Source organism: Anomaloglossus baeobatrachus, chromosome 3 (genome assembly GCF_048569485.1).
Source record: "Anomaloglossus baeobatrachus isolate aAnoBae1 chromosome 3, aAnoBae1.hap1, whole genome shotgun sequence".
Classification (NCBI taxonomy): domain Eukaryota; kingdom Metazoa; phylum Chordata; class Amphibia; order Anura; family Aromobatidae; genus Anomaloglossus; species Anomaloglossus baeobatrachus.
Window position 1 is genome coordinate 504,708,318 of NC_134355.1, and position 13,784 is coordinate 504,722,101.

Below are 13,784 nucleotides of genomic sequence, written 5' to 3' on the forward strand. Positions count from 1 at the left end.
TCACAGATGCTGTTACTCAGGGTGGGGGCGCTGTCTGACTGCAACCAATCACAGATGCCGGGACTGACGGTGGGCAGGGAAAGCAGTGAATATGTTTGAGAGTTAATGAGTGGACATGGTAGAAGCGTTACAGCCAAGGGGAAGGTCGGTAAGTACAATGGACCTGCTTTATTCCAGGTTTTCTTTCTTTTACCTTTATTTTTTTTTTAATTATCTGGGAGGCTGAACTTGAACAGTTCGGGTTCGCCCATCACTGTTTGTGAGGTGTAAAGGAAATGATAAATGGTTTTCTAAATATTTCAAAAATATAAATCTTAAAAATGTGACGTGAATTTGTATTCAGCCCCATGTAGTCTGATGACCCTACATAACATCCAGAGTTACCTATTGCCTCCAGAAGTCACCTAATTAGTAAACAGTCTACCTGTGTGTAATTTATTCTCAGTATAACTACAGCTCTTCTGTGAAGGCCTCAGAGATTTGTTTGATAATATTAGCGATCAAACAGCATCATGAAAACCAAGGAACACACCAGACGTATCAGGGATAAAGTTGTGGAGAAGAGTAAGGCAGCGTTAGTTTTAAAAAAATAGCCCAAGCTCCAAACATCTCACAGAGCACTGTTCAATTCATCACCGAAAAACAGAAGGTGTATGGCAGAACTGCAAACCTACCAAGACATGGCTGCCACCTAAACTGACATCCCAAGCAAAGAGAGCACTATAATTAGAGAAGCAGCCAAAAGGTCCATGGTCACTCTAAAGGAGCTGCAGTAATCCACAGCTCAGGTAGGAGAATCTTTCCACAGGACAACTATTAGGGCATGTGCGCACGTTGCGTTCTGTACCTTGCAGAAATAAACGCATCCTCTGGCAGAATTTGACAATGTCAAATTTGGTTTTGACCACAAAAACGCTTGAAAAACTCATGCGTTTTGAGTTAGTTTTCATTGCGTTTTAGGTGCATTTTGATTGCTTTTCACATGCGTTTTTCTTGCTTTTTGGTAGCTGCGTTTTCAATACATTGTCATGATAGAATAAAGCTTCCAGAAATGAAAAAAAAAAAAACAAATAAAAAAAAACAAACCATCTACTGATGTAATTTCATGCTACCAAACATTCATTACATTCTGTTGAATAGGTAGAATCTCTTAGAAAATGTCTTTTCGAAATGGCGCTCTACGTTAGTTGAGGATGTGATGTAATCGGGGAAGCCCTTGAGCTCACTACCAGCCAAAAACGGATGCGTTTTTGTTGACAAATATACATGCAGATCGCATTAAAAATGCAAGTAAAACGCAATGTTTTGAGTTTAGGATGCGTTTTGATAATTCTCATTGACTTCAATGTTAGCAAAATGCTTCCAAAACGCTCAAAAGAATTGACATGTTGCCTTTTCAAACGCAGAGATTTTAACAAATTTTTGACACAAAAAATGTAGCGTTTTTGGACGCATAGTGCACACACAATATGCCTATTTCCTATACACTTTGCTTGGAAAACAAAACACATGCATTTTGGCATTAAAACGCTGCAGCTCAAAACGCTGCGGAAACGCATAAAAAAACGCAACGTGCGCACACAGCCTTATAGTAACCTCCACAAATCTGACCTTTATGGAAGCAAGCCATAAGAAGTCCTGTTTTCAATTTGCAAAAAGCCATTTAGGGGACACTGCTATCATGTGGCTGAAGGTGGTCTGATCAGATGAGATCAAAGTGGAACTTTTGGGGGCAAACGCAAAGTGTTATGAGTGGTAGAAAACTAACTAACTAAAATCCCAATAAAATACATTTAAGTCTGTGGGTGTAACATGAGAAAATGTAGAAAAGTTCACAGGGCATGAATACTTCAAGGCACCGTACACACACACACACACACACACACACACACACAATATAACTATATATACACACACACACACACACACACTATATAACTATATATACACACACACACACACACACACTATATAACTATATACACACACACACACACACACACACACTATATAACTATATATACACACACACTATATATAACTATATATACACACACACACACACACACTATATAACTATATACACACGCACACACACACACACACTATATATAACTACCATATATACACACACACACACACACACACACACTATATAACTATACACACACACACACACACACACTATATATAACTACCGTATATACACACACACACACACACACACACACACACTATATAACTATATATACACACACACTATATATATAACTATATATACACACACACACTATATAACTATATACACACACACACTATATATATATAACTACCGTATATACACACACACACACACACACTATATAACTATACACACACACACACTATATATAACTATACACACACACACACACACACTATATATAACTATATACACACACACGCACACACACACTATATACAGTGCCTACAAGTAGTCTTCAACCCCCTGCAGATTTAGCAGGTTTGATAAGATGCAAATAAGTTAGAGCCTGCAAACTTCAAACAAGAGCAGGATTTATTAACAGATGCATAAATCTTACAAACCAACAAGTTATGTTGCTTAGTTAAATTTTAATAAATTTTCAACATAAAAGTGTGGGTCAATTATTATTCAACCCCTAGGTTTAATATTTTGTGGAATAACCCTTATTTGCAATTACAGCTAATAATCGTCTTTTATAAGACCTGATCAGGCTGGCATAGGTCTCTGGAGTTATCTTGGCCCACTCCTCCATGCAGATCTTCTCCAAGTTATCTAGGTTCTTTGGGTGTCTCATGTGGACTTTAATCTTGAGCGCCTTCCACAAGTTTTCAATTGGGTTAAGGTCAGGAGACTGACTAGGCCACTGCAACACCTTGATTTTTTCCCTCTTGAACCAGGCCTTGGTTATCTTGGCTGTGTGCTTTGGGTCGTTGTCTTGTTGGAAGATGAAATGACGACCCATCTTAAGATCCTTGATGGAGGAGTGGAGGTTCTTGGCCAAAATCTCCAGGTAGGCCATGCTATTCATCTTCCCATGGATGTGGACCAGATGGCCAGGCCCCTTGGCTGAGAAACAGCCCCACAGCATGATGCTGCCACCACCATGCTTGACTGTAGGGATGGTATTCTTGGAGTCGTATGCAGTGCCATCCAGTCTCCAAACGTCACGTGTGTGGTTGGCACCAAAGATCTTGATCTTGGTCTCATCAGACCAGAGAACCTTGAACCAGTCTGTCTCAGAGTCCTCCAAGGGATCATGAGCAAACTGAAGACGAGCCTTGACATGACGCTTTGAAAGTAAAAGGTACCTTACGTGCTCGTCTGGAACGGAGACCATTGCGGTGGAGTACGTTACTTATGGTATTGACTGAAACCAATGTTCCCACTGCATGAGATCTTCCCGGAGCTCCTTCCGTGTTGTCCTTGGGTTAGCCTTGACTCTTCGGACAAGCCTGGCCTCGGCACGGGTGGAAACTTTCAAAGGCTGTCCAGGCTGTGGAAGGCTAACAGTAGTTCCATAAGCCTTCCACTTCCGGATGATGCTCCCAACAGTGGAGACAGGTAGGCCCAACTCCTTGGAAAGGGTTTTGTACCCCTTGCCAGCCTTGTGACCCTCCACGATCTTGTCTCTGATGGCCTTGGAATGCTCCTTTGTCTTTCCCATGTTGACCAAGTTTGAGTGCTGTTCACAAGTTTGGGGAGGGTCTTAATTAGTCAGAAAAGGCTGGAAAAAGAGATAATTAATCCAAACATGTGAAGCTCATTGTTCTTTGTGCCTGAAATACTTCTTAATACTTTAGGGGAACCAAAGAGAATTCTGGTGGATTGAGGGGTTGAATAATAAATGACCCTCTGAATGAACTTTTCACAATTTAAAAAAAAAAAAAAAGAAATAACATTCTTTTTTGCTGCAGTGCATTTCACACTTCCAGGCTGATCTACAGTCCAAATGTCACAATGCCAAGTTAATTCCGAATGTGTAAACCTGCTAAATCTGCAGGGGGTTGAATACTACTTGTAGGCACTGTATAACTATATACACACACACACACACACACACACACACACACACACACCCCTATAGTCACCCATCTGTGAGCAGGGCTGGAATTACATAGATGGGCAAACAGAGATCCACTTTCTTTTTTTCCTTTAAGCTTGGAAGAGCTTTATTCACTTACAGCAATAACCATTATTCATTCCTCGCAGTTACAGCAGAAACATTATATGACTTTGTAGAAATTTAATCCTTCTTTTCCTTTTTTTTTAACTATTTCAGAAATTCTTTGATTCTGATGAGTGATGACAGTCGCTACATGTGGCAGCAGAATGCGTTGGTTCTTCATTTGCAAGGGAAAATACTATCCACATACAATTGTATCCACACTGTATATTCCACACTTACCCACCGATGCTTCCCAGCAGCATTCATAGTGCAAGAACAGAGGATTTTGTGACATTAAGTTGCTGTCAAAATGTAAAATCTGTTATTGAGTAAATAAAGCTGAAGTCAGTAAGTCCCAATATATCCAAGATCCAAGTGTAATCAAAGTCCTGTACACATTCTTCACTTTCCTGACAACCTTTGCTCTCTCTACACCCTGAACAAAGTGCGGGACAATCAGCCACATGGCCGGGTGATCTAAACTCATTAGTATATGAAACAATATTGGTCACTGCTTCATCAATCTACATCATTTCCATTGGTGGCTTAGTTATGGCTGTATTATTTCTGTAAGGCTTATTTCACAAGTCAGTGAAAATCGTCTATGTTTTTCACTGATGTTTTAAAAACGATTCACGGCACACGTGGGTTGCCATATGCTATCCGTGATTTGTCATCCATGATAGCACATGGAATTAAACTCATCTGTCCCCGCTGCTGCTGTCTGTGGTGCTGAACTCTTCGGCTCTGCTGTTTCCTGTCGCCGCTGTCTCCCCTCTGCAGCTACTTCCGGGTCGGCTGCTCCATGCATCAATAAATATGCATGAGAATAAGTAGCCGGGCTTGAAGAAGGAGGGAGCTGAGGCTGAAGACAGCGTTTATGGAGAAGGGGAGTATAAAAAGCTTTTTATTTTCAATGTACGTGGTTTTCTGGTACGTGTTTAAAGGATCACACCATAGTGGGCTCCGTGGGACATCAGTGATGCCAGAAAAAAAAACGACATGTCTCCATGCGGAGAACATGGACACTTGTGTATGCCGCACAGAGACACGGTCAGTGAAAAATCACTGATGTATGCGCAGACACATTGATCTTAATGGGTCTGCGTATGTCCATGATTCTGGTATGTATAAAAACTAGCACATATGTACCAGAATCACTGACGTGTGAATGAGGCCTAAGACAAATCTATTGTCCATACATCACAAGTTTGCCACAGAGCATTAGGCTATGTTCACACTCTGCATCTTTTGCTGCGTTTTTGGTCCATTTTTGAGGTCACAAAGATGTACCTAAAACCATGCATTTCCTTCTCCCAGCAAAGGCTATGAGATTTCTATTTTGCTGTCTTTACAGTGCATCTTTTCTGGCTGCATCTTGGCTGCGTTTTGAAGATGCAGCATGTCAATTTTTTTATACATATTTTGCCAGTGTTTTTGAGCCCTTCCAGTCCATAGATTTGACTTAAAAATGCATAAGGAAAAATGCAGTAAAATTGCATAAAAAACGCATGCGTTTTTTTATGCGTTTTAGCCATGGGTGCCTTTTTTGGGGGCCAAATATGCTGTTAAGAAAAGATGCAGTGTGTGAACATAGCCTTAACAGGGGTCAGGCACATTGTGCATCATGGCTAAACATCGAAGTGCACCTTTCAATGTGCTTGTTTTCAGTTTATCTCCACCCTTCACTGGCTTTAAAGAACTTAGAGCAGTCAAAGAAGTGGGGGATAGAGGGAAAACAAGCAGGTGAGAAGGTGCACTGAAATGTTTGGCCCCACCATGATGCACCGAGTGCCTGTACTTGGTTTGAACAGTCAGTCATTCTGTGCTGACAGAGTCCCTAAAGGTACCGTCACACTAAGCAACTTACCAGCGATCCCAACAACGATAGGGATCGCTGGTAAGTTGCTAGGAGGTTGCTGGTGAGCTGTCACACTGCGACGCTCCAGCGATCCCACCAGCAACCTGACCTGGCAGGGATCGCTGGAGCGTGGCTACACGAGTTGCTGGTGAGCTCACCAGCAACCAGTGACCAGCCCCCAGCTCCTTGCTCTCCTAGCTACAGCACACATCGGGTTAATTACCTGATGTGTGCTGCAGCTAAATGTGCACAGAGCAGGGAGCAGCGCACACTGAGCGCTGGCTCCCTGCTCTCCTACTTACAGCACACATCAGGTTAATTAACCCGATGTGTCCTGCAGCTACATGTGCACAGAGCAGGAGCCGGCAGCACAGGCAGTGAGAGCGGGGGAGGCTGGTATCAAAGGTAAATATCGGGTAACCAAGGACAGGGCTTCTTGGTTACCCGATGTTTACATTGGTTACCAGCCTCTGCAGAAGCCGGCTCCTGCTGCCTGCACATTTAGTTGTTGCTGTCTCGCTGTCACACACAGCGATCTGTGCTTCACAGCGGGACAGCAACAACTAAAAAATGGCCCAGGACATTCAGCAACAACCAACGACCTCACAGCAGGGGCCGGGTTGTTGCTGGATGTCACACACAGCAACATCGCTAGCAACGTCACAAAAGTTGTTCGTTAGCAGCGATGTTGCTAGCGATGTTGCTTAGTGTGACGGGGCCTTAAGACTGCAACATCGCAAAAACCAAGGCAAAGATTAGCCTCTATGTTTTTCAATTGCTACACCAATCAAATGAATTTGCACTAGCAAAACCGAGGGGTCGATTGTAATGGTTACGCTGTTTGCAGGTGAGCAGCTGTTCTGCACAATCAAGTGATTATTGATTCTACTAATTACAAGCACTTGAAAGACTGAGGCGCATCTGATGCCACAAAGGGGCCACTTTCCTCTGCCTTAAAATGTCATATCAATGAATTCCAGTATTTCTTCAGCTAGCCCACATAGAATAATGGTTAGTAGCATTTTATCGTCATCTATATTAGTAGCTTTTTCTTCAGACTACATTCCCATGATAGTTGAGTTTGTGATGTTGCAGATCTTCTGCACCTAGTAAATAAATTACACTTTTTCATTGCGTTTTTAGTTTGTACTTGCAGTTTATCGCGTTTTTGATACTGTAATTTTTGTCTTTTTGGGATCTCATATTTAAAATAAAACTGCTTTTTTTACTAGTATTTGGCTTTGACAACACTGTATTGATACAATCACGTGTGGATTACACTCATTTACTGGTGGATTTTCCACGTTTAATGCAATTCAATACCTACAATCCACACAATGCTCATTCCACCTGTGAGAAATATTGACGTGTTGTGGATTTCAAACACGCACCTCAAGTCAGTTTAGGCTGCGCAAAAAAAAACAAACCTGAGATTTTCATAAGTCCCATCCACCTTTGTATAGCGAAAATACGCAGTGTCAAAATCTCATGGTGGGAACTTAACCTAAACATATAAACAAGCTAAGCGATGAGAATTAGGATGGCCATACGCTACAAAAATGTCACAGGAGGCTCGCATAAACATGCATGCTCGTCTAAGCTGACCGTACATGTGATCTGTATGGGGAGAGGGAAGTAAAAAAGTGGCTGATATCTCTGACAACGGCTTGTCCTCCCCATAAAACAAGAGGATCAGACATGTTGAAACCCAACAGCATTATCACTTTCCCCATGAATGGAAAGGTCCGCATATACTCTAGATAGTTGGAAGGTCTGTGGGTAGGAGGTGATTCGCAGTATAATGACATGGATTCTGAATGAGGGTGGGTCCTGCAAAATGCTTTGCCCAGCTCTAGTATTTATTATGCAACATAGCTGGAGAAATAGACATGAACCGTACCTCCAAAAATCACACTTTGATCTAATGCCGCTAGGCAAAACCTTATATACCTGAACATGAGATTCTTGGTTTACCATTCTGATCAGACTGTATGAAGCCCACTGCCACGTCCTGGCGAACCTCCGAGCGGGTCCCTAACTTATTTGAAGCCTATATTATACAGTGGAACCTTGGTTTACGAGAACAATCTGTTCTGGGAGTGTGCTTGTGTGACGCCCTGGACTAGCCAGGTAGTCACAAGTAGGCCCTTGCACAAACACACTACCCCTAAAAAGGTATCAGCAGCCAACCTAAAAACCCTGAGTCACGCCTCTCAGGTCTTGACGTTCACACCCGGGGGCGGAGCCAGGTGGTTGGCCATGCCCTCCAAGGAGTTTGGATAGCCTGAGGCAGGAAAAACACACAGATCAGTTAGGAGAGGAGAGGAAAGTAGTTGGAAAGGAGTAACGTCTGTCAGGGATCTGGGTAGAAGCACTTATACCCTGTGGCCAGGAGGCAGATGGTGGTGGCCGCCTCCATGAGCCGGGAAGACAGCCGGTGGAACCGTCAGGGACCGGGACAGGGTAGTGGCCCGCCAGTACCGAACTGGGGAACCAAACGGAAACTGGAGCACCAGGAGGGGTACTCAGACCCAGTACGAGGCCCAGAAGCCACTGGACCGAATCGAATTCACTGATTGGGGTCTGGACTTAAGGTTCTTTCCCACCCAAGTCCCGACTGAAGGCAACAGCCCAACGAGGGGGATAGAAAGCCACTGCCCAGGCATAGAGATCCAATGGGCCAGCGACATCCACTAGCCGGGGAGCGGACTCCCGTCGCTGAAGCGAAGGAAGTCAACATTCTACTAAAAAGGTGCAGGAGAAAGGTGGGAACCAACCCAAGTAAGGAGCAAAGCGCAGCCGGCTGCGGGCACTGACCACCATCCTTTTGGTTTACCAGAGACTCCGGTGTATCTGTCATAGTGAGTACAACAGTGCCCTCGGGCAGCGCACAGCACCATCCCGCCCGCACCTCCTTCTCGCCCCAATCGGGCCCCCGGGGCCACCAACCCCTGCCCATGGAGGGGATCAACACCAAGCTGCATAACACCGTCCCCGGGAGCCTAGTCAACGGCAGCGGTGGTGCCCACTCACTCACCACAAACCGTGGGTGGCGTCACGAACTTAACCCCCAAACAACCGCGGCCCCCGGCCGTCAACCTCCGCACCGAACACCACCACTCACGTAGCGCCAGCTTCCCTTCAGAGCGACGTGACCCCCAGGTCGGGGAGGAGCTCGAGCCACCCACCGACGAGCACGGATCCGAGCGGCTTGGCAGCCGGCCGAGCCCCAGGGCGGTACACTTGTAAACCAAGTTACTTGTCTAGCAAGGCAACATTTCTCATAGGAATTAATAGAAGCTCAGACAATTCGTTCCACAACTTGTTCAATGTTCCATCCTGGTCCCCTATTGTGCCATTCTCCACACGCACGCACAAACACACACACACACACACACACACACACACACACTGTGCTCACCTTACCCTCCGTTCCCTCGCCGACCTCCTGGTTCTTGTAGTCCGCAGGTATAGGATGTGTATTGGGTAACCATCGTGACCGATGCCAGAGCCTCTGCTTTCAGCGCTTCAGCAGCAAACGTCATACGCAGGAGCCGCTTGCCTCTGATTCTTCAGCGCACTGCCTCTGAGAAGCGGTTGACAGCGGAAGTTCCTCCATCGGTCACGATGGTTACCGGATACACATCCTGTACCTGCGGACTATGAGAACCATGAGGCTGGCAAGGGAACAGAAGGTAAGGTGAGCATAATATGTGTGTGTGCGTTTGTAAGTGTTTGTGCGTGTTTGTGTAGACTGCAAGAGCGGGTCAGAGAGCGGTGAAAGTACGGAACCGGAAGTGTGTGCGGTATTTGCTCATACAGAAAGATTGCTTGTAAATTGAGTTACAAATTTACAGCAAACTTTGCTCGTATAGTGATAGTGAAATACTCGCACACCAAGTTACTTGTAAACCGAGGTTCCACTGTACATAAAAATGTTATGGATCAATGTGAAAGAGGGAAACATTTACTAAATGTCCATCACACAGCTATCATGATGCAGTTCAGGGGCCAGGACATTCAGGCCAGTGCTGCGGGCACCAGAAAAGCACGACTCATTATGAGTGTAGGAAACTTCATTGATTTTATCATTAAAGCATTGTATCCTTAGGGTATATAAAACGTACCAGCACCCAAAACATTGACTCCAGACAAGTGAGAAAACGCCTGCGTAGACATAAAGAATTACTTGCATTAATCTATTACCACACAGCAAGAAGCATGGCATTAATTCCACGCTGCGTAATTACAGCACAGCCATGGGAACTGTCCATTATCATTATCAGTAGGTTTACAGCAGCCCTCGCTGGCTGCAGATTCTCCCAATCACTATATCATAGACAAATAATTTGTATTTCGATATTTAGCAATGACTATATCACTACTCACAGCATCCACTCCAACATGACAAGTGAGAGAAGCTTTCTCAGCTGCCGAAAGTAAATTACAGTGTAGCTCCCATCCTTGAAGATCTAAATTTATACTTTATTTTTGCTTTAAATAGAAGGAAACTGAGCATAAGGCGCCACATAAACAGTCTTCAGATCTACAGCTCCGTTATGACAAGCTGCAATCTCCTTACCACAGGATTACAGGACGGATTTGCATAGGGTAAGCGGCTATGTTGATTACAGGGAACGTGTACAGTCCCAGGACCTCCAATTATACCCTGGAATTCTCAATTAGAGACCCCCTGATCTGATAGACATTGCAGAACCATTATCATCCAGTTATGTGTGGCTTACTTGTATTATGAAGTTGTATACTTTTTTTACATCATGAGTATAGATGAACGAACCTGTAAAGGTCAGTGTTTATACCGAACACGGACTTTCCGAAAAAAATAAGCGATCAAGTTCAGAGTTCGGGTGCTTTACCTATGCTGACCACTCACTGTGCTCGGGTACACTCGGTGCTCAGACCAGTGCGAGCCGTTTGCAGTGTCTGGCTCACACTGGTGGTAACAAGTGCGTTATCAGATGTAGTGTGTACAAAAAAACCTACCCGTCCACCCCTAGAAGTGTTTTTATGGCTGGCTGTATGTGGGCAGAGACCGGAACTGTCCAATCAGTGACTTATATTGGGTTTACGGTCATCTATGGGTTCAGAACCAAACTCCATCTAAAGTCTGGCTGAACCTGCCGAATCGAATGTCAACGGGTCCGCTCATCTCAAGTCATGAGTTTCAGAATAAAAGGCAAAACATTGTTTTTATATTTTCAAGGAAAGACATATTTTCTGTAGAATTTCAATAAGGGAGAAAAAAACAAAATGTGCGGCAGAAATATTCACATTAAATTGTGCATGTGCTACACCAATGCTGTGAATATACAAGAGACTTCTCCTTTTATAACTCAGATGAGCATAAATCTGCAGCACGGAATTGACAGGATTCAGATGTCAAATCTACAATGCAGGTCAATGTCACCGCAGCGAGTGGACGCTATGTCGGAATATACCCTTAAAGGGTCCTCTACCACCGAAGAAAGGTAAATAAAGGGATGTAAGAAAATATTCCGTTACATGAGGGATGTAGCAATCTGTCTACACCAGATTTTAAAATACATGCAGTGAGTGAATGGTCTGCCGGTGACCCCCATACAGATTAAACTAATATCGGTCAGATCCGTCAATGTCGGCAGGGTTGGCTGATAGTCTAATGTTTAACGGCGCTTCCAGATTTTCCGCCCAACGGATGATGTCATTAGAGATAATGATCTGGTATGTTTGATATCTGTCTGTCAATCCTTTAGTTTTTGGCAAGAGAAGCCAATGCCAGAGTAGTCTGGGGGTAAGTCTCTTTTAGAGAACAGAGTAGCACTCGGCAGAGGACGCATTGTGTATGGGGGAGTCCGTAGAGATAGCTGCCAGCTGAAGGATGGTTTGCCCAACAACTATTTATCAAATATGGGGTACCCAAGTCTGCACATAGAGGATTTTTACTTAATTGCAACAAAACAATATGAACATATTCACGTGGCCATAGCCTAGACTTTACAATGAATGGGGCAGTGATCATTGCACAAAGGTACTGTGTGTTCCTATAGGTTAATAGCCTGTAGTGTCCACAGACCCCTATGTTTGAGCAGGTGCCATGAGTGCACTTATGATGTCTACTATCTGGAATTCCAGGTGGTTTCCTACTGAAGTGACCCAGGTTAATGGAGTCTTTCATGTCATCCCCCTCGCCACATTCCAGACAGGAGGATATCTGATCCCAAGACTAATGACCTTCCTTTGTCCTGTAAATCTTCGTACATGTTGTGAACATTCAGGGTATGTGAAAGCATAAAAGTAACAGAGGGAAAATGATTTTCTTTCATAAATGATTATTATATTTTTGCAGACAGCATTTGCAAAAACTCAGAACTCCTGTAGGAAGCAATTCGGTGGCAGGAGTTTAGCTCTATTTTGGGGAAACTAGTTTATTGTACGAGGGGCTGCTGATAAGTCTTTAGCTTTGTGATCATTTTTTGTTTCTATGGTAACGAATGTTACATCACATGAAAGCCTTGTGTCTAATAACTTTTCAAAATTTTGTGTTTGTCGCTTATGGCAACAGTGTTCTATGCACGCAGGAAAACAAAATGGCGAAGTCTAATGTGATATTCACAGCAACTGAGAGCAGAGGAGAGATAAAATTCTTGTTTCTGCAAGGAGAGTCCAAGAAGGATATCCATGGTGATATGTCGCAGACAATGGGGGATCAATGCCCTTCATATTCCACAGTTAAGAACTGGGTTGCCAAGTTTAAAACGGGCCTCTTCAGCACCAATGATGAGGAACGTCCTGGATGACCAAGAGTGGTTGTTCCGGAGATCGTCGATGCTGTGCACAACCTCATACTGGAGAATGAACGAATTTCAGCTAATGCAATAGCAGACATCATGGGAATTTCTCGTGAACGTGTTTGTGTCATTATCCATGAACATTTGGACATGAGGAAGCGATCTGCAAAGTAGGTGCCTAAATGTTTACTAACAGATCAGAGAAGCATGTGAGTGAAAACTTCCCGGTCCATTTGTCAGTGTTTCCGGACTGATAAGAACTTCCTTGCTTGACTGGTTACTATGGATGAGGCCTTGATTTATTTGTATGACACTGAAAACAAGGAGCAGGCAAAAGAGTGGAGGCACAGTGGTTCTCCTAGTCCAAAAAACTTCAGGGTGCAAAAATCTGCCACTAAGGTGATGGAGTCTGTGTTCTGGGATAAGGAGGGCGTGCTGCTAGTGGACTATCTTCAAAAGGATTCCATCATCAATGCAAGTTATTACTTTGAACTTTTGGACGAATTGAAGGCAGTTCTGAAGGCCAAAAGGTACGGCAAGCTGTCCAAAGGAATCTTGTTCCTTCAAGACAACGCCTCCGCTCACACTGCACAAGCGACCACAGCAAAACTGGCAGAGCTGGGCTTCCAGCTGGATGACCACCCACCTTATTCACCAAATCTAGCTCCCTCCAACTATCATCTGTTTCTAAACCTGAAAAAAACACCTCAAGGGTACCAAATTTCACACCATTTCTGATGCCATGGCTGCAACAGATGCTTGGTTTGAGGCACAACTGAAATCCTTCTTTTTGCTAGGCTTACTGATGGGAATACTGATGTAAGAAGTGTGTTGACATCAGTGGAGAGTATGTGGAATAAATGTAGAGTTTCATCATCCTATCTCGTTTCTTTCTGGGTAAAGCCAAAGACTTATTAGCAGCCCCACTAATTTGCAAGTAACAAA

At 43.9% G+C, this 13,784-nt stretch overlaps 1 protein-coding gene across 3 annotated transcripts in view; it reads right to left on the bottom strand.

Moving 5' to 3' along the window:
- The window catches only part of SCHIP1 (schwannomin interacting protein 1), a 709,310-nt gene that overhangs the window by 97,273 nt on the left and 598,253 nt on the right, over positions 1 to 13,784 (bottom strand). The window lies entirely within an intron of this gene.